Below are 19,943 nucleotides of genomic sequence, written 5' to 3'. Positions count from 1 at the left end.
CATACAGGTGGTAATAATAGTACTTGCCTCATACTGTTCTGATAATTAGTTAAGTAATACATGTAATACACTTAGAAAAGTGGCAAAAACTAAACCATAAACATATTAAAATAAAGCCTAAAAAGTATATTGCATTGTCTCTAGGTTATAATTAGACAACCTAATAAATGTAAACTCTAGGTAAGCCTGAACCTTTAATATCTTAGAACAGAATCTGTATCATTTTCTCCTTAAGCAGTAGCTATACTGAAACATCTTTATCTGGAGCCGTTCCCATTTTCTGTGCTTTTGTCCTGAACTTTGTGATTTCTGTGTCTGTTCTGGCTATGTCAATCCTGAATAATCAATAATGTTGATCCTGAATAATAGGTCTGTGTCTAAAAGAATCTGCTTCACCTATTCTTCCTGAAACCTGCCAATATAATGCTATTACTGAATATAAGCAACAAGGGTGAAGGAAAATAAAACACACATTCATCCCCCAGATGAGGCAGACTATACATAATACATACAACTACTTGCAAGGATATTTATTACTCCTGTTAAAAACAATGTTTTATGTTAGACTCTTTATTTGCTTCAGAAATAGTCTACACCCATCAGTGAAACCAACAGAAATTCCACATTTGGACCTGAAAATCACTGAGAAAGGAAGGTATCTTTTTGTCTACATATTGACAATTGCCACTGATTGACTGGAACTGGCAGGTACAAACATATGAGAGATGATTTTGTTCATTTCCTTCCCATTTATACATTCAGTGACAGTGGTAGCTTAAAACCAGCCAGCTCACTAGTTTTTTTAAGAACCGTGTCCAGAGATTTTTTACTTTAGTCATCCAATTATCCAACCATCTGCCATCTTTCCTTCCATACATTATCCATACACCTTTCCACCTATCTATTCATTCAGGTACCCATCTATACATCCATCATGTACATCTATACATGTACATCTATACATGTACCTATCTATACATCCCCTCATGTATTTACTCACCCAACCATCATTCATCCATCTATATCTGCATCTACCATCTACATCCTAAGTTGCTAGCTTGAAATCACCCCATAGATGGCATAAGCTAACATTATTAACTTTGGGGTTTCTTTTAAAGAACTGTTGGTTAAACAGCTGGTGGTATTTAACACTAGCATAACACTGACAATAAACTAGTGACAGCTGGTGACTATTCCCTTCTTCTGGACTTCTTTTTTCATTTATCAAGTGGCAGCTTATTTTTAACTCACCATAAACATCATGCAATGGTTGAGCACCCCGCCATATCAGGCCAAGGGGTCTGTCTGCACCTCTCCTCATGTAGAGGAGTGCACAGGGAACCTGAGACTCAGAAAAGGCTCAGCCAAGAGGACCTGGAGTGAGGCGAGGATGTCAGGAGGCCAGGATGCTCAGTGTTTTAAGAGGTAGAATTTGGGGGGTGCACAGGAGAGAATGGGGAAATAGATACAAATTTTACTCTTACAGATACTAGTGTGAAATACATGAAGAAATTTACATTCTTCCCTATAATTGAATTTTTTTTTTCTTTTGAGGTCTAGTCCATGAAATTCTGAAGACTTAATCTCAGTCTTCCTTACCCTCTCTCTGGAGTTACACCTAAATTTAAGGCCAAAGTATCAGTGTAAATTGGAAGGGTTGTACAGTGTATCGCTGGTGATCTCAAATACACTGACAGCTCGTCTGTTAAGGAATACGCATTCTCACTTTTTTCCCCATAACTGATTTATTCAGATCACCGCTAGACTTCTTTGTCACATGATAGCTATTCTACCACTCCCATAAACTCTGAGCCTTAGGAAACTGTGAGGCTAATTCAGAAAAGTCTGTCCGGAGAATCTCCACTCTCCCAGGCTCTACTTGAAGTGCTTTGGGGAAGGTGGTCACACAGGGCTCTCCTGCTCTCAGGGACCTGGACTTATCTGAGCATTTGTGATACCATTTTTCTCCTCTTGAAATACAGCAGAACTCTTTCTATGGGATCTGTCAGCAGAAAATGATTTATTCTCCCTTGTTCTCTCATCTCTCCCCCTTGTCCTGGGGATGCTTTTCAGTGTAGATAGAAAAGAAGACTTTCTCTATAGCATCATGGATTTTATATTCTCTAAGTTTTTCAATTCAAAGATTAAAATTGGGGCAATTAAAAGGTCTTTGTTTTTTTTAACTTTCTGCTCCATGTTTCTCACCTTAGAGGAACACCTCTGACTGTATGAAATGCTGAGAGGTGGGAAAAAAGATAAGTACAGAGAACAGCAAGTACATTTCATAAAACTTCAAATAACCATGTCTCACCACACGTGGTTTAACGTATTTTCTTATATGACAAATGGAGAAACATCTTTCAAAATAATTACACGGCTTATATATTATAGGTAATTGCAGAGTCAAGTGAGGGGTTACAAGCAGAGTGTTTGGGCAGGAAACAAGCAAACATTTAAGGATAAAGTCCAGGAACATCTAGTATAGAACGTGATTTGACACCTGTATCACAGGGGGGTAGTTAAGAGACAAGCATAGCTGCATGCATTAGAAGGCAGAAACACACAGAGGCTTGTTTTATATTTTCCACATGTAATCTCCTTACCTTTTTCTGCTAAATCCTTGAAAATTAGAGTGAGAGCATAGGTCTCAGGGTACACGTAAAAGTTGTCTTTTGACTTTCCATTTCAAACATTGGCATTGGGAGGATTAGGCTAAAATCTAATCAGGAATGTGAGATGTCATAAAGGTCCATTAACTGCTGAAACTCAGCAATGTTTCTGAGTTCTTAAAACATCTTAAATCATATTATCCCTAAAATACCCTTTTTTTCTGAAGAATGTGAACTACTGATATTATATTCACAACTGTTGGTACTCTTTTTTGCAAGCTTTCTCAATAAATCACAACTTCTTCTAACTTCCATAATCTTATAACAGGATGATGAATCATTATAAGAATGAGCTCAAAATAAGTTATTTCACTTCCCAAAGAGAGAAAGAAAATATCACACAGAACATCTAAATGAAAGGACTGATGCTAACCCCACTCTATTCCAAAAGGAGGATTCATTCAAATACATCTGTTAATCTTTCTCACCAAGACAAATTTTGCAAGAGTTGGCCAAGGCAAGACAGATAATATAACATGGAAATCCCCTGCATGATTACGGATTTCTCTAGAGCATGCTTATTATTAATTTATGACTTTGCACCTTCCATTAAGACTATGGGGAAGAAATTCTCCTAGGCGCTTTTATTTTTTTTGAAGGTAAATTCATAAGTAAGACAATTTATTCCAGAAAAAATTATAGGGCATTATGCAGTGTTTTAAATTAACTCTTGGATTCTTATTGACATCAGAAAGGAAAAGGATAAATGATGAATAGAGCAAAAGTTGTTTAATCATTTCTATACAACTCCGCCTTAAAAATGTTACAGTAAAAAACTAGGAGACCCCAAATGACCAAACATTAAGAGAAAGTCAAAGGAAGCTATATATATATAAATACTGAACTAGGGAATTCCTGTGATGCCTAATGCTTATTTCACTGAGTGCATATAATCTCTTATATATCTAATGAGATATCTTTTATCCAGGATTAATTGATATTAAGATAACACATAAATGACTCCCCATCAAGGAAGAATATTAAAATTTTCTTTATTTTTTTGCCTTGGAAATAACATCAAAACAACACTAAAAATGACAAGTCTATATATAGGTACTATTATTGTCATTTGGAAAAAAAATATTATGGCAAATGCCAAGATTAGGTTGGCAAAGCTACACAATGAATCATAAATACATGGATTTTGTGTATCAGTTACAGCAGCTGGAGGTCAGATTAGTTCAACTCCACAACACTTAGCAAAAACTAACTCTTTTTTAAAGACAAAGAATAGCATTAAGTTCAAGCAGAGTGGCATCCAAAGGATAACCACTTGTAAATTCTCCTCGAATCTTGATCAATTTATGCTTATAAGCCACTTAAAATCAGTTCTTGCACATCATATTCTATTACCAATTTAAGCGGATTGATTGGTTAAAGAGAAAAATGTGTTTTTGGAGGCAAATATATCTGGCTTTCAATTCTAACGTTTTCACTTAATAGCTGTATGACTTAAACATATTCCAATAAAAATTGGGGGGCACTAGTTTCCTCATTTGTTAAATAGAGATAAAATTATCTAAACTCTAAGATTATTGTGTGTATATACATACATCCACATAGATATATATGTTCAGTTCATTTGCTCAGTCGTGTCCAACTCTTTGCGACCCCCTGGGCTGTAGCACGCCAGGCCTTCCTATCCATCACCAACTCCGGGAGTTTACTCAAACTCATGTCCATTGAGTCAGTGATGCCATCCAACCATCTCATCTTTTGTCATCCCCTTCTCCTCCTTCCCTCAATCTTTCCCAGCTTCAGGGTCTTTTCTAATGAGTCAGTTCTTTGCATCAGGTGGCCAAAGTATTGGAGTTTCAGCTTCAGCATCAGTCCTTCCAGTGAATATTCAGGACTGATTTCCTTTAGGATTGACTGGTTGGATCTCCTTGCAGTCCAAGGGACTCTCAAGAGTCTTCTCTAACACCATAGTTCAAAAGCATCAGTTCTTCGGCACTCAGGTTTCTTTATAGTCCAACTCTCACATCCATACATGACTACTGGAAAAACCATAGCTTTGACTAGATGGAACTTAGCAAAGTAATGTCTCTGCTTTTTAATATGCTGTCTAGGTTGGTCATAGCTTTTCTTCCAAGGAGCAAGCGTCTTAATTTCATGGCTGCAGTCACCATCTGCACTGATTCTGGAGCCCAAAAATATAAAGTCTGACACTGTTTCCCCTGTTTCCCCATCTATTTGCCATGAAGTGATGGAACCAGATGCCATGATCTTAGTTTTCTGAAAACTAAGTTTTCATATATATATATATATTTATTTATATATATATATATATATATATATATAAAATAAGCAGAGTAGCTACCTCTGTACTGACTAAACACTGATTCTCTCTTATCTTCCTTCTCTTCTCTGTTACTGAACACAAAAGACATGTTGAGAAAATAGGAAAAACACAAATCATACTCACACTCATTTCTAAAACCTGCTTTGGAACACCCCTTTGCCCAGGTTCCCTAGAAATAGAGCTTGAGTCAGAACTTGAGCACTGATGCTCTGTTGGGCAATGCCAGAGTAGCAAAAAAGGAATACAAGGCAAAGAAGAACAAGAAGTGAAGAGGTATGAGTTACCCAGAGGTCCTGGCTTCTTGAAGAGACATAAACCTTTCTTTTGTCACTTACAATATCAACAGTCAGGCTATAAAGAAACACTATGCCCCAAAATGGACAAAGAAGAGGAAATGGAGAGGGATTTTATGTGTCTGCTTCCACCATATTCCATTGGTCAGTGTTTGCCCATGGGGAGTTCTGGTTTGCATCTGACAGCTCAGATAATGGAACTGCCCAGAGTTCACAGGGAGTAGTCTCCTCAGCAGCAGCCAGAGCAGAGCAAAGGTTCAAGGGAGAGACAGGTAAACAGAGACTCTGAAGCAGCACCTAGGAAATGTCACCTTGGATATTAAGCCCTTGTCTGTTGCATCATGTGCAAATATGTCTCCCATTCTGTAGGTTGTCTTTACATATTTTTAATAGACATTTCTCCAAAGAAGGCATACAGATGACCAGTAGGCACATGAAAAGATGCTCAACATCACTAATTATTAGAGAAATGCAAATCAAAACTACATGAGGTACCACTTCACACCAGTCAGAATGGCCATCATTAAAAGGTTTACGAATAACAAATCCTGGAGAGGGTGTGGAGAAAAGAGAACCCTTCAACACCATTGCTGGGATTGTAAGTTGGTATAGCCACTATGGAAACTAGTGTGGAGGTTCCTCTTAAAACTAAAAATAGAATTACTATATATGGAGTAAGCCTACTCCTGGGCATATATCTGGACAAAACTATATTCAAAAGATACATGCACCCCTATGTTCATAGAAGCACTATTTACAATAGCCAAAACATGGAAACAGCCTAAATGTCCATAGATAGATGAATGGGTAAAGAAGATGTGGTACATGTATACAGTGGAATACTACTGAGGCATTTGCAACAATATGGAAGCAACTAGAGATTATCCTACTAAGCAAAGTAAGTCAGAAAGAGAAAGACAAATACCATATGATATTACTTATGTGAGGAATCTAAATATGGCACAAGCAAACCTATCTACAAAACAAAAACAGACTCACAGCCATAGAGAATAGACTGTGGTTTCCAAGGGGGAGAGGACCGGGGGAAAGGACTGGGAGTTCAAGATTAGAATATGTAAACTATTATATATCAGACAGATGAACAACAAGGTCCTATTGTATAACACAGGGAACTATATTCAACATCACCATAATGGAAAAGAATATTTTAAAAAAGAATGTCTATATGTGGTTAACAAGTCACTTTGCTGTGCAACAGAGATAGGCACAACATTGTAAATCAACTATACTTCAATAAAAAATTTTAAATTAAGATAAAAGAAAAACATGATCATTTTCATATATGCAGAAAAAGCTTTTGACAAAATTCAACACTAACTTATGATAAGAACTCACCAGAAAATGAGCACAGTGGAAATTACCTCGACGTAATAAAGGCTATACACAACAAACCCACAGCCAACATCATTCTCAATGGTGAAAAGTTGAAAGCATTCCTTCTAAGATCAGGAACAAAGCAAGGATGTTCATTGTCACCACTTTTATTGAACACAGTTTTGGAAGTTTTACTCTCTGAGCCACCAGGGAAGCCTTTGGAAGTTCTAGCCGTGGTAATCAGAGAATTAAAGAAATAAAAGTAATCCAAATTGGAAAAGAAGAAGTAGAACTGTCAGTGTTTGAAGATGGCATGATACTATGCATTAAAAATCCTAGAGTCTACCAGAAAATTATCAGAGCTCATCAACGAAGTTTCAGGATTTAAAATTAATACACAGAAATATTTTGCATTCCTATACACCAAAAACAAAAGATCAGAGAGAAAAATTAAGGAAGCAATGCCATTTGCCATCACATCAAAAAGAATAAAATATACCTAGGAATAAACCTACCTAAGTATACAAAAGACCTCTACTCTGAAAACTATAAGAAGCTGGTGAAAGAAGCTGGACATGACACAGATAAAAGGATAAACCATGTACTTGAATTAGAAAAATCAACATTGTTAAAAATATACTTCCCAAGGTAATCTACCCAATGCAATCACTATCAAATCACCAATGTCATTTTTCATAGAACTAGAACAAAAAGTTGTAAAATTTAGATGGACATACAAAAGTCCCCAAATACATGAAAAGATCTTGAGAAAGAAAAATGGGCTGGAGGAATCTCTGACTTCAGACTATACTACAAAGCTACAGTAATCAAAATAGCACAATACTGACACAAAAACAGAAATATTGATTTATGGAGTAGGATAGAAAGCCCAGAAATAAACTCACATACCTACGTTCAAATAATCTTTGACAAAGGAGGCAAGAGTGTACATTGGAGAAAAGACAGTCTCTTCAATAAATGGTGGTGGGAAAAGTGGGCTGCTCTGTGCACAAAAAAAGAAAAAGAAAAAAAATTAAATTAGGACAGTCTCTTAACAACACACACAAAAACAAACTCAAAATGGATCAAAGACCTAAATGCAAGACTGGACACTATAAAACTATTAGAGGAAAACATATAAATTGCCATAACATCTTTTTGGACCCACCTCTGAGATAAATGAAAATAAAAATATAAGCAAAAGGGACCTAATTAAACTTAAAAGCTCCTGCATGGCAAAGGAAACCATAAGCAAAACAAAGACAACCCATAGAGTGGGAGAAAATATTTGCAAATGAAACAACCAACAAGGGATTAAGCTCCAGAATATACAAACAGCTCATGTAGCTCATTAAAAAAAATAAACCCAATTAAAAAATACATAGAAGATCTAAAGAGACATCTCTTTAAAGAAGTCATACAGTTGGCCAAAAGGCACATGAAAAGACGCTCAATATCACTAAATACTAAACAAATAGCTAACCACTTGCTGAACTCAAGCTGTCTGATGGTACATCTCTCTGAGACATAGATTCCTACTAAGGTAAAGTAGTCTTTTCCTAAGAAGTTATGAAGCAGAGACTTGCTCATGAGGGCAGGTGGAAAGAGCTATATTACACATTTCCAACACATTTTCTAAAAATATCCTCTGTGTATTTATTGTAACACTGCTGATGAGAAAACCTATGAAGTTTTTTTTTTTGTAGTTATCCTTGATACACAATTCTAAATATTAACTATAAAATAGCAGTTTTAAGCTAAAAACAAAAAGAACTCCATGCTAGCAGCCAAGATGCAAGGTTATTTCCATAGCAGTTTTAAGCTAAAAACAAAAAGAACTCCATGCTAGCAGCCAAGATGCAAGGTTATTTCCACAACCATCACTGTATAGCTTAGTTTATGAAATTAAGAAGGTGATGAAAAACTCACCATATTCACAATAGCAAGGGATATGAACCCTCAGGTGGTGACACAGGCACAGAGATATTCAAGCAGAAATTCTGGGTCACCATCAGGAATGCTATGGAACATGTTAAAATTTCTTTTAATTAAGATTCTCAGCAATTCCAAGTCTATGATTATTTTCTACCCTAAACTTTATGAAAGTTGATTTAAAACAGGTAAGGAGAAGGGGGAAAAAATAGGATCTTATGGCTTTAGATTTTCAAGGGAAATATCGCTCAAAAAAGATGGGAGATTCCTAAAACTAATAATCTGTCCCTACAATTTTATATAATTACATTATATATCATCTAAAGAGAGATAACGTCTAAGCTAGTGGTTCTCAAAGCATGGTCCATAATCACTGAGGGGTCCCTGAATTGCATTCATGTAGCCACAAAACCCGGAGAAGGCAATGGCACCCCACTCCAGTACTCTTGCCTGGAAAATCCCATGGACAGAAGAGCCTGGTGGGCTGCAGTCCATGGCGTCGCTACGAGTCAGACACGACTGAGCGACTTCACTTTCACTTTTCACTTTGATGCATTGGAGGAGGAAATGGCAACCCACTCCAGTGTTCTTGCCTGGAGAATCCCAGGGATGGGGGAGCCTGGTGGGCTGCTGTCTATGGGGTCGCACAGAATCAGACACGACTGAAGCGACTTAGCAGCAGCAGCTACAAAACCGAAACTATTTTTCCTAATAACACTAAGACATTATTTATGGGCTTTCCTGGTGGCTCAGTTGGTAAAGTATCCACTTGCAATGCAAGAGACCTCCTGCAACGCAGGAGACGCAGATTCAATTCCTGAGTCAGGAAGATCCCCTGAAGGAGGAAATGGCAATACACATCAGTATTCTTTCCTGGCAACCCCATGGACAGAGGAGCCTGGTGGGCTATAGTCCATGATGTTGCAAGAGTCAGACACATCTTAGCTACTAAACCACCATAAGACTTTATTTAATTTTGTATTTGCTTATGTGTACAATGTAGTTTAGAGAAACTATACATGTAATAATATCATTGCTGTGCTAGCTAATGAAATGAATCGCTGTGCATTCTTTTTTAAAAACTTTTCTTAGATGGTTGCTTTTGAGTGCATTTTCAGATATTAATTCAGTATTTTCTCAGTACTTCAGTGCCCGTACTAGCTTTCTTCACTTTATTTATTTCTTCTATAATCTCTGTAACATTATTATCAGAATATTATCATTCATAAAAATCTCAGAGTTTTCCTTTTGCTTACTTGTAAACACAAAAAATTGGTACATTATTTTACAACAGTATTTTTTAATTTGTTTAATACGGGAAGTCTCACTCATCTTCGATAGTGTTAAGAGTGTAAAGAGATCCTGATACGAAAAAGTTTAAGAAGTATTGATCTAAACAAACTTCCTTGCCTAAACATGGTGATCTCTAATGAGCACACAAAACTATATAAACTACAAAGAGGTGCCACTGTGGCCAAAGATAAATCCAAAAAACTACACAAAACTAGAGCTATTAGTCAGAAAGTATAAATTCAATATCAAAAACTCATGATCATTTCAGAAAAAATAAAGTTAGAAGTACTTTGCTGAGAGAAGATGCTCTAAAGCTAAATGAAGACAAAAAAGGTCTCCAGCATTATTTTTACAATTAAAAACAATAACTTCTGTGGTCATTGGGCTTATTTGGGCCCAAAGGAAAATATATTTATTTACTACTCCCTTTCTGTTGTTGTAGAAAGATACTGCTGTGGAATATGTTAGCCTCTTTCTTTGTTGGTTGGACAGAGGGACAGAATCTTAAAAAGAGAGAAGGCAGGCGCAAGTTGCATATGAATAAATGTCTATCTTGTTTAATTGGTTAACCTTTTTGGTAGCTCAGAATGCTGAAGACTCCTACAAGAGCACTAATAAAACACCATGTATTAATGGTTAATAGCTTAGTAATCTCCTATGTTGGGAAAAAACATGCCATATATTTTATAAATTTCTGTGTAAGTCTCCTCCAAAGACAAATCACATTTATATTAAGGGTTCTTAACACAGGTTTTATGGTTAGATTTCATAGACACTATGAACATTTCATTTAATTGCTTAAAAAGTGTTCATGTGAGAATATGTGGACATTTTTCTGGGCAGATGAGCTAAGCATTGATCAGATGCTCAAGGAAGTTTTAATCCCCAAAAATACTCTTAAATATTTAATACAAATACTTATTTTTTAAAAAATTAAAAGTTTATTTAATAAGATAATAAAAAATAAAAAGCAAACATCCTTAAAATGCTGTTTATGATTAATGTTTAAAATAACATTTAATTGAAATGGCAAAGTAATGCAGCAATATTTTAAAAAATTATTTGTCATCAGGGTCTAAATTTAAGAAACAATTCTTTTTTCTTATCTATAATTTACGAATATATATCCATATAAGCCTATGGAAATACCATCAGAAATTTCCTACATAATCCATCTTGAAGAAGGTCTGAATTTCTGAAAGCTATCGAAGTTTCCAAAATAAACAAGACAAATGTATAGTATGTGTTGTTTAATTGGGGATAATTCACATTCTTTTAAGGTTTATCTTATAAGAAAGTATTTTAAGATAATATGGAAAGCAGTTGATTAAATAAGATTTATGATAATGTGTAGTTCATTAAGTCTTAGTATTTCTTTCTTAAACTTTGAATGTGTCCTTTAAGATTAAAATGGGGTACTTCCTGTTAGTTTCAGCTTCAGAAGTGGAGTCAAACTTTCCTCTCTTTTTGACTCTAATGGAAAAATAACTGAACTGAAATGCATGGAATGACATTTTGAACACAGGGAAAAAAAGAATTAGCTATTACTAAGAAAAGTGAATTTATTTCATAAGTAATAAATATTTTTATAACTATATATAAATATGTAATTTCAAAAACCTTGTTGTTGCTATTGTTCAGTTGCTTAGGTGTGTCCGACTCTTTGTGACCCCATGGACGGCAGCACACCAGGCTTCCCTGTCCTTCACTTTCTCCCAGAGTTTGCTCAAACTCCTGTTTGAGTGGGTGACAGCATCCAACTATTTTTCTTATCTATAATTTACAAAAATCTTGGATAATATCTATTACTCATATTCAGTTCAGTTCAGTTCAGTCGCTCAGTCATATCCGACTCTTTGCGACCCCATGAATCGCAATGAATTCGGAAGCCAAATACATTTAATTTTGTCAATCTGTGCTAGATACTGTAATGAGCTAAGAAAATGTTGCAAAGTTTGGAGGGCATATTTTTCAGTAGTAGGTTCAATGACATATAACAGAAAAATTTGAATAACAGGGATTTAAGGAGAAATTATTTCTCTCTCATGTGAAAGAAACACAGAGCCAAACTGGACTAACAAAATAACTTTTCAAAAGTATTCAGCCCCTTCCAGTTTCCCCTCTCCCATCCCTGGGGTGTGGTCTTTGACTCCAGCTTCAAGGAGGCTGCCTTGCTCTCTCAGCAGCAGAATGAGCACAGAATGAAAAAGGAATCTCTTCTCAAAGGGAACTTCCATGAGTCCTATACAACATCTCCATTTCCATTCATCAGCCAGAACTCCATAATCACCAACTCTGGTAGATGGAATGGCTCCCCCAAAATGTCTACCCCCAATCCCTGCAATATGTGACTATGTTAAATGGCAAATGGGACTTTGCCAATGTAATTAAGGTTACAGATCTTAAAATAGTGAGAGTAATCAGGTGGGGCTGACTTAATCATATGAGCCAGTAAAAAGTGAAGCACTTTCTCCAGCTGGAGGCAAAAGCAGGCCAGGGTGTAAGGGGAAATCAGACATTCCCAGCATGGTTCTAAACACAACACCTCTATTGGCCCTGAGATGCAGGGACCCACACGCAATGACCAGTGAGAGGCCTCAAGGTGCAAAGAGCAGCCTGAAGCTGACAGCAGGCAAGAAAACAGGGTTCTGGTCCTACAAAACCAAGGAATTAGATCCTGCCAACAACCTGAGTGAGTCTGGGTATGAATCCTTCCCCAGAGCCTTTCAAATGAGAACACAGTCACTGTGACACCTCGATTTTTGCTTTGTAAAATCTGGAGTAGAGTAACAAAGTTCAGCCTTCTGAAAGGCAGAACCAGGATATAACAAATTTGTGTTATTCTCAGCTACTACATTTGTGCCAATTTGTTACAACAGCCATAAAAACTAATATACCTGGTCACACCCAGCAGCAATAAAGGTTGGGAAATATGATCTTTCTTTTAACTATAGGGCAGTATGTGCCGCTGAAAACTCTGGGCCAGTTTGAAAAAGAATGGGGAGAATACATATTTGTTCAACAACTAGTCTCTACCATAGAAGAAGGGCAGTTTGAATTAATGAACAAGGAGGAATAAAACAGACTTAGTATTTTAAGCAGAAAATGGAATAGAAGCAAAAGTAAATAAATAAAACTCTCAAAGAAGTTCGAAATTATTAGGGATCTTTCAAAATAGCAAACTCTTTACTTCTGATTTTGCCACTGACCGTGCTGTTCCTTTACAACTGAAATACAAGGCGATACTGATACAGTCAAAACTCTCTCAATCCCTTATCTACAAAACTGGGAATTGGTCAGTTAAAAATTTTCTTAAAAGTCAGTTACACTGGGGAATCATAATTAAAATTACATACCTTAAAGATTTCTGTTTTAACTTAAAATATGTGTACCTTCATAAGCAAATGTTTTTATGTAGAGTCTAAGCCATTCTTTGAATGTATGGTAAATAATAGGTTTATTGCACTCGTTCTAAAATCTTCAGTTTGAGTTTCTTTAAAATAAAGCAAAAACTTAAACTTTCAATGCAATCTGAGCACATAATCTTTCTAAAGCTTGTTTAGAAACCTATCTCTTCCACAAGTAATTCATTACCATTACTTTTATCTACATACCCATATGTTTCTCAAAAAACAATTCAACTGTTTTCTACAACTTTTATTTTTGCACACGTTTTACCAGTGTGCATAATATCTATTAAAACACACTGTTCCAGCAATAAGTACTATTTGCATGTACAGATTTGGCTGTAGATGAATCAGAAAGAAGTGCGGGAGATATGCTAGACCGTACCTGGTGCTTAGACCTTCTCAGAGGAGTAGGCGTAAGGCAGAATAATTGCAGAGACAATAGAGAGCAACTCAATTAGGTGGGTCAGTTAAAAAGAGAAGGATAAGAAGATTTAGTTTTTCACTATCCCTATGGAAAAGCAAAACGGTAAATTGTATTTGTACCTTTGGATTCAAATTCCAGCTTCATTGAGAGCTTTGAACTATATCTCTGCCAAGTAAGTAGAACCATGAAGCAGTTCTCACGCTCAAGAAACTGTTATGGCCTAAAAAAAAAAAAAATTCACACCATTTCCCTCTTCCTTTGGAAAAAGCTCTTGTTCCTTTGTGAGGCCTAGAAGTCAAGTATAGTTTCTAGATAAGAGGTGTGGTAAGAAAGAAAGGTGCTTATTTGTCAAAATGGAGTTGGGTGGGACACAGGGAGACATGAAAAGGGGGAGGGAGCAGGGTGAGACCCTATTCTATAAACATTCTTATCTTCTGAAATGGCAACTTTAATGCAAATTTCTGAAGAGGAAAAATAAACATTTTCTAGTAAAACAATTGAAAATTCACCCTCATAGGCTAAACTTTGTCAGCTTGAGAGTTTCCATTATGTCCTAACCTCCCAAAGCGATCTCCTGTTTAAAACAAGTTGTAATTTTCATTTGAGAATGATTGGTTTCCAGCACCAAGCTTTATATTTCTTTCACTGAATTAGTTTAATAGCTTTAATTTCTAATTTAATTTATAAAAATCTTAATGGCAAAATTTCAACACTAAAAATTTTAAATAAAAAATTAACTATGACTTGTTTCATTCCAAGAAAACTATTTTTCTTTTAAACTTCTATACCAGGATTTTGTCTATACGCATACAGAGTTTTGATATAACTGTAAACACAAGATATAGGTTTATTATATTATTCTTTTTACATTTGACATTTTGTTCCATGTTTGTTAAATAGTTTTTACAATTATCATCTCAGGAATTTCTTTCCAAACTAACATATGCTTCATGATAGGAATGAAATTCTCTGTATCATAACCTTGATCATCTTATTAGAACATGCAGATAATTGTTCATTAGCTATACACTGATACTGATAGCATGGTTTAAAGTTAGGGCTTTGAAATCAGGCATGTTTTGCTTTGAATCTGGGCTCTGTCCCATAGAAGTTATGTGACTTTGGGTACCTGAAGTTGCCATTTGTAATTTTGGGGAAAAATAGTATTTAAGTCATAGAAAATTGCAAAGATTGAGTAAAATAATGTATATAAATCACTTGACCACAATAGCTGATGCACAGTATTTAACAAATGATAGTTATTGTGAGATAATTAGTATCTGTTCTGTTTAAACACTATATATATATTTCTCACCTTTGGGGCTTCTCAGGTGGCTCAGTTCAGTTCAGTTTAGTTCAGTCGCTCAGTCGTGTCTGACTCTTTGCGACCCCATGATTCACAGCACGCCAGGCCTCCCTGTCCATCACCAACTCCCAGAGTTTACTCAAACTCATGTCCATCGAGTCGGTGATACCATTCAGCCATCTCATCCTCTGTCGTCCCCTTCTCCTCCTGCCACCAATCCCTCCCAGCATCAGGGACTTTTCCAATGAGTCAACTCTTCGCATCAGGTGGCCAAAGTACTGGAGTTTCAGCTTCAGCATCAGTCCTTCCAATGAACACCCAGGACTGATCTCCTTTACGATGGACTGGTTGGATCTCCTTGCAGTCCAAAGGACTCTCAAGAGTCTTCTCCAACACCACAGTTCAAAAGCATCAATTTTTTGGCGCTCAGCTTTCTTCATAGTCCAACTCTCACATCCATACATGAGCACTGGAAGAACCATAGCCTTGACTAGACGGACCTTTGTTGGCAAAGTAATGTCTCTGCTTTTTAATGTGCTATCTAGGTTGGTCATAACTTTCCTTCCAAGGAGTAAGCGTCCTTTAATTTCATGGCTGCAATCACCATCTGCAGTGATTTTGGAGCCCCCCAAAATAAAGTCTGACACTGCTTCTACTGTTTCCCCATCTATTTCCCATGAAGTGATGGGACCAGATGCCATGATCTTAGTTTTCTGAATGCTGAGCTTTAAGCCAACTTTTTCACTCTCTCACTTTCATCAAGAGGCTCTTTAGTTCTTCTTTACTTTCTGCCATAAGGGTGGTGTCATCTGCATATCTAAGGTTATTGATACTTCTCCCGGCAATCTTGATTCCAGCTTGTGTTTCTTCCAGCCCAGCGTTTCTCATGATGTACTCTGCATATAAGTTAAATAAGCAGGGTGACAATATACAGCCTTGATGTACTCCTTTTCCTATTTGGAACCAGTCTGTTATTCCATGTCCAGTTCTAACTGTTGCTTCCTGACCTGCATATGGGTTTCTCAAGAGGTGGGTCAGGTGATCTGGTATTCCCATCTCTTTCAGAATTTTCCACAGTTTATTGTGATCCACACAGTCAAAGGCTTTGGCATAGTCAATAAAGCAGAAATAGGTGGCTCAGTGGTAAGCAATTCACCTGTCAATGCAGGAGATGCAAAAGACATGGGTTCCATTCTTGGCTTGGGAAGATCCCCTGGAGAAGGAAATGGCAACCCACTTCAGCATGCATGCCTGGAAAATTCCGTGGACAGAGGAGCCTGGTGGGCTACAATACCATGGAGTTAAGAAGAGTCGGACACGATTGAGCATGCACGCAAACACTTCCCACATTTATAATACTTCCTAACTTAAAAATAACAACTGAGAGAGAGGAAGACCTACATTAAACCCTACCCTCCTCATAATCTATTCCTTACCACATTAGCCCTTGATGTTGTACACCTGCTGCTACCCTACTCACTGGCTCAGCACCTGCTATTTTGTGTTACTGTTTATTTTCATCAGAACAAGCCGTATCTCTTCAAATAAACTATAAGCTATCCAAGGCCAGGATAATATTGTGTCTCTTTGTGGCTCAACAAGAAGATGTCATCACTTCCAGTCTGCTCCATCTCCAAGGCAGTGTCTTTGTCCAATATTTCCACATTGCCCTGGGTACTGGCTTTGCTTCCAATTTGGCTCATTTCCTTACATTTTCTAACTGGATTTTATAGTTTTGACTCCTTTTCCTTGGCCTAGCTTTACACATCTTCTAAATTAATGTTATGGACATTTGGATTTAAAAAGAAGAGATGGTGGAAATGGAGCTTTGGAAGAGAAATAGAGTATTTCAAGCACTAAATGGATAAGTAAATTTAAAACATTTGTTTAAACTTGTTTTCCATTGTATTTATTTACTGTTACAAATCCTTTACTGAAGGAGTCTTAAACACAAGTGTATTTGAAACAAGAGGTTATTTTAAACATATGTGCAGGCATTGTCCAAAAGTATGCAGTAAGCCCTAGCCCCAGAATCAGCCAATTTCACTAAGTTTGGCAGGTTTCAAAACTGATCTTTATGACAGGGCCCAGTGGAATCACAAACTTCGTTGTATTAGACAGGTTGATCTCTCAAGTTCCACACAAGCCAAACTCCACTGACACAAAGATTGAAAGACAGCCATTTTGACGACCACAGGAAAGTCAAACGAAATTCAGGCAGAATAGCTCCACTGTACATTCATATCTGAGAGAGACCTGAAAATATCATCAGCCATGTGTCAAACTTAATGCTGGCAAGGATTTCACTTGATTCTGCTGTTGCCAAATCAAAAGTTATTACTCTTTAACTTGCTGGGTCCTCAACATACCACAGCTTATAACAGGAAAATATCTAGCTGACCACTATTCAGGCACTAGAGGCATAGAATATAAAATCACATGTGTTGAGCAGGGATCGTGTGAAATCTCAGCATCATCTAACCCTAATTACACTTGTGAGTTATAGATGGTTTCTAAACTGATGAAAGCTTTATTTGTGGTAGTCAGAGTTTTCTTAGGACAAAAATAATATCTGATTAAAATTGAATTTGTAAAACTCAACCTCATAAACTTATGCTACGGTAAACCACAGACCAAAGACATTCCCTGAAATAAAGTCTCCCCCTGGTTTGCAGGGCAGAGCATAGGAGATACCCAATCAGAGCATTGTGAGGGACGGACACAGCAAGCTAGATGTACAATACCCATAACTTCCACTGTTAGTGTCTGTATTAGTAAAAGTCTGATCCATGGATGAGAACAATTATAAACTAAGGAAAGGCCAATCACAAGAGAGAAATAAAAGATTATTTCTAAAAACAGGAGGAAATTTCATGAGCCCCTTCATGAGCCAGAATTAAGTTGTTTGAAGTGGCATCCACTTGGAATTCCCTTTTCCCCATCTCGCCCTGCTAAGCCACTACCTTTGCTTCCGACATACTCTCGTCACCTCTTCGTAAATCCTTGCCTGGTGATACCGTCTCATGGCTCTCCCATTAGAGCCAGACTATCACCGCCTCCTGAGCGAGGTGTCTCTGCCCTGTTAAATTCCCGGCTTCCTGGGGGCAGAGAAATCGTCTGTGATCTTTGGATGCCCCTACCTGGCGCCTAGCATAATGCCTCCTAAGTGGGAGGGACAGAAGCGGAGCTGACGCCTATCCGTGTGGGGCGCTCCTGCGCACCGACCAGCAGATGGCAGCAGCGCTGCCTTCAGCAGAGGCCGTGGGGATCTCAGCACTCTGACCTCCGCTCCTCAGTGAAAGCACAGCTGCATTTTCTTGTTTCGCCTGCACCCATGGCTGGGCCATCCCCTCATGAACGTTAATTCACAGCACTGTGCACGACGACAATGTATGAGTCCCGGATTTGCAACTCTCTGTGTAATTACCTGAAAAATGGAGGTGGAAATTTTGAAATTTAATAATCCCCATTCCCCCTCCTCCCCTAACACACACACTTTGAAACACATGGGATAATTGCTGTTAACATAATAGATCACACATATGTGACGAGTTAAGTGTGTTGGTGTAGCAGGCGGATCTGTCGGCCATTCCTCTTGTTTCCAGCTGGGGAGACTTTAGCTATAATTGCAGAAACCAGTTAGCCTTGCGTTCCACCCCGACTTATCCCTCCTTAAGGGAGGAGAATTAATTGGTCTAATTGGCAGATGGGGGGAGAAGTCACTGAACAAGTTTATTCAGGCTTTTCCTTGTTTTCTGTCTTTCTGGAGTCCTTTATGCAAGGATCCTGCCTTCCCTGTCTGCTCCATATCATGTGGTAAAACATCCTGACCCAGGAGGGAGGTCTGTGTTATCAAGCATTGCTTATGTCAGATGAGTAAGTATGTCTAACACCGGGGCAGTGTTAGGAAGGATGGGGCTTCCCAGGTGGCTCAGTGGTAAAGAATCTGCCTGCCAACGCAGGAGACACAGGAGACTTGGGTTCGACCCCTAGGTCTTGAAGATCCCCTGGAGGAGGAAATGGCAACTCATTCCAGTATTCTTGCCTGGGAAATCTCATAGACAGAGGAGCCTGGCATGCCACTTCCATGGGGGTCGCCAAAGGTTCAGACCTGATTGAGTGACTGGAGCCTGCATGCACCTTAGAAAGGATATTGTGGCTGCGAATCAAAGTGCTTTCTTCAGACCAAATCTTGATTAGTAATGAAGCTGGCATTTTTGATCTACACCTGTCTGACACTTTAGTCTACCCTCAAAAAGCAGAAGAGAGTGTTTTATTTTGTTGTTCAGTCACTCATTCGTGTCTGACTCTTTATGACTCCATGGACTGCAGCATGCCAGACTTTCCTGTAGAAGGGAATGGCAAACCACTTCAGCATTCTTGCCTTGAGAACCCCATGAACAGTAGGAAAAAATATTTTATTTGGGGCCCCCCAAAACCTCAGCCTTACTTTTTAAAGCTTAATCAAAATTAGAAATTTACCCTCACTTTTTCATACCTAAATATTTCTCTTATTTTACAGCCAACATTTAAATTAATGTTCTTTTAAGATTTCTTTCAATAATTAGTTGCCTCATCAAATGCTGAAATTAAGTAATATTTTTTAAAAAATAAGCCCTCAAAAAAAAAAAAAAAAAGCCCTCAAAGACTATTCTTTTTTTACTACGAATAATTGGCAGCAAAATCAGTGGGCATAAGCAACTAGTCTTTGCAACAAAGTAGTTTTATGTGGACCTGACATCTCATCACCCTCCTCTACCCTCCTCCAGCTGGGGAAATTTTCATTCCTTCTGCCATACTTTAAACATTTGGTTAACCAATTGGAACAAAGCATGCTCATTTACCTAACTGAATAAAATGCTCAAAAGCATTTTGCTTTCTTGACTAGCCAAGTCTTATAGTTTTGTATATGCTCTATTTCTTAATGAGGACTTGAGCAACTAATTATTTCAAGGCCTTAGAGTAGTCTTCAAAATTCT

At 37.5% G+C, this 19,943-nt stretch overlaps 2 long non-coding RNA genes across 3 annotated transcripts in view; both read right to left on the bottom strand.

Moving 5' to 3' along the window:
- Positions 1-19,943, bottom strand: part of LOC122422096 — a 452,617-nt gene that overhangs the window by 410,413 nt on the left and 22,261 nt on the right. The gene's annotated exons all lie outside the window — the stretch shown is intronic.
- LOC122422095 lies at positions 7,506-15,033 on the bottom strand. Of its 2 annotated transcripts, XR_006263727.1 has the most exons (4): positions 14,974-15,033; positions 13,778-13,878; positions 8,529-8,619; positions 7,509-7,602 (listed from the first exon to the last, which is right to left on the bottom strand). It is a non-coding gene; the product is annotated as an uncharacterized LOC122422095 (long non-coding RNA). The 2 variants fall into 2 exon arrangements; XR_006263726.1 differs by lacking the exon at positions 8,529-8,619 and having other exon boundaries at positions 7,506-7,602.

Source organism: Cervus canadensis, chromosome 19 (genome assembly GCF_019320065.1).
Source record: "Cervus canadensis isolate Bull #8, Minnesota chromosome 19, ASM1932006v1, whole genome shotgun sequence".
NCBI lineage: Eukaryota > Metazoa > Chordata > Mammalia > Artiodactyla > Cervidae > Cervus > Cervus canadensis.
Note: the sequence above shows the minus strand (reverse complement) of the source record. Positions and strands in the feature narration are given on the sequence as shown.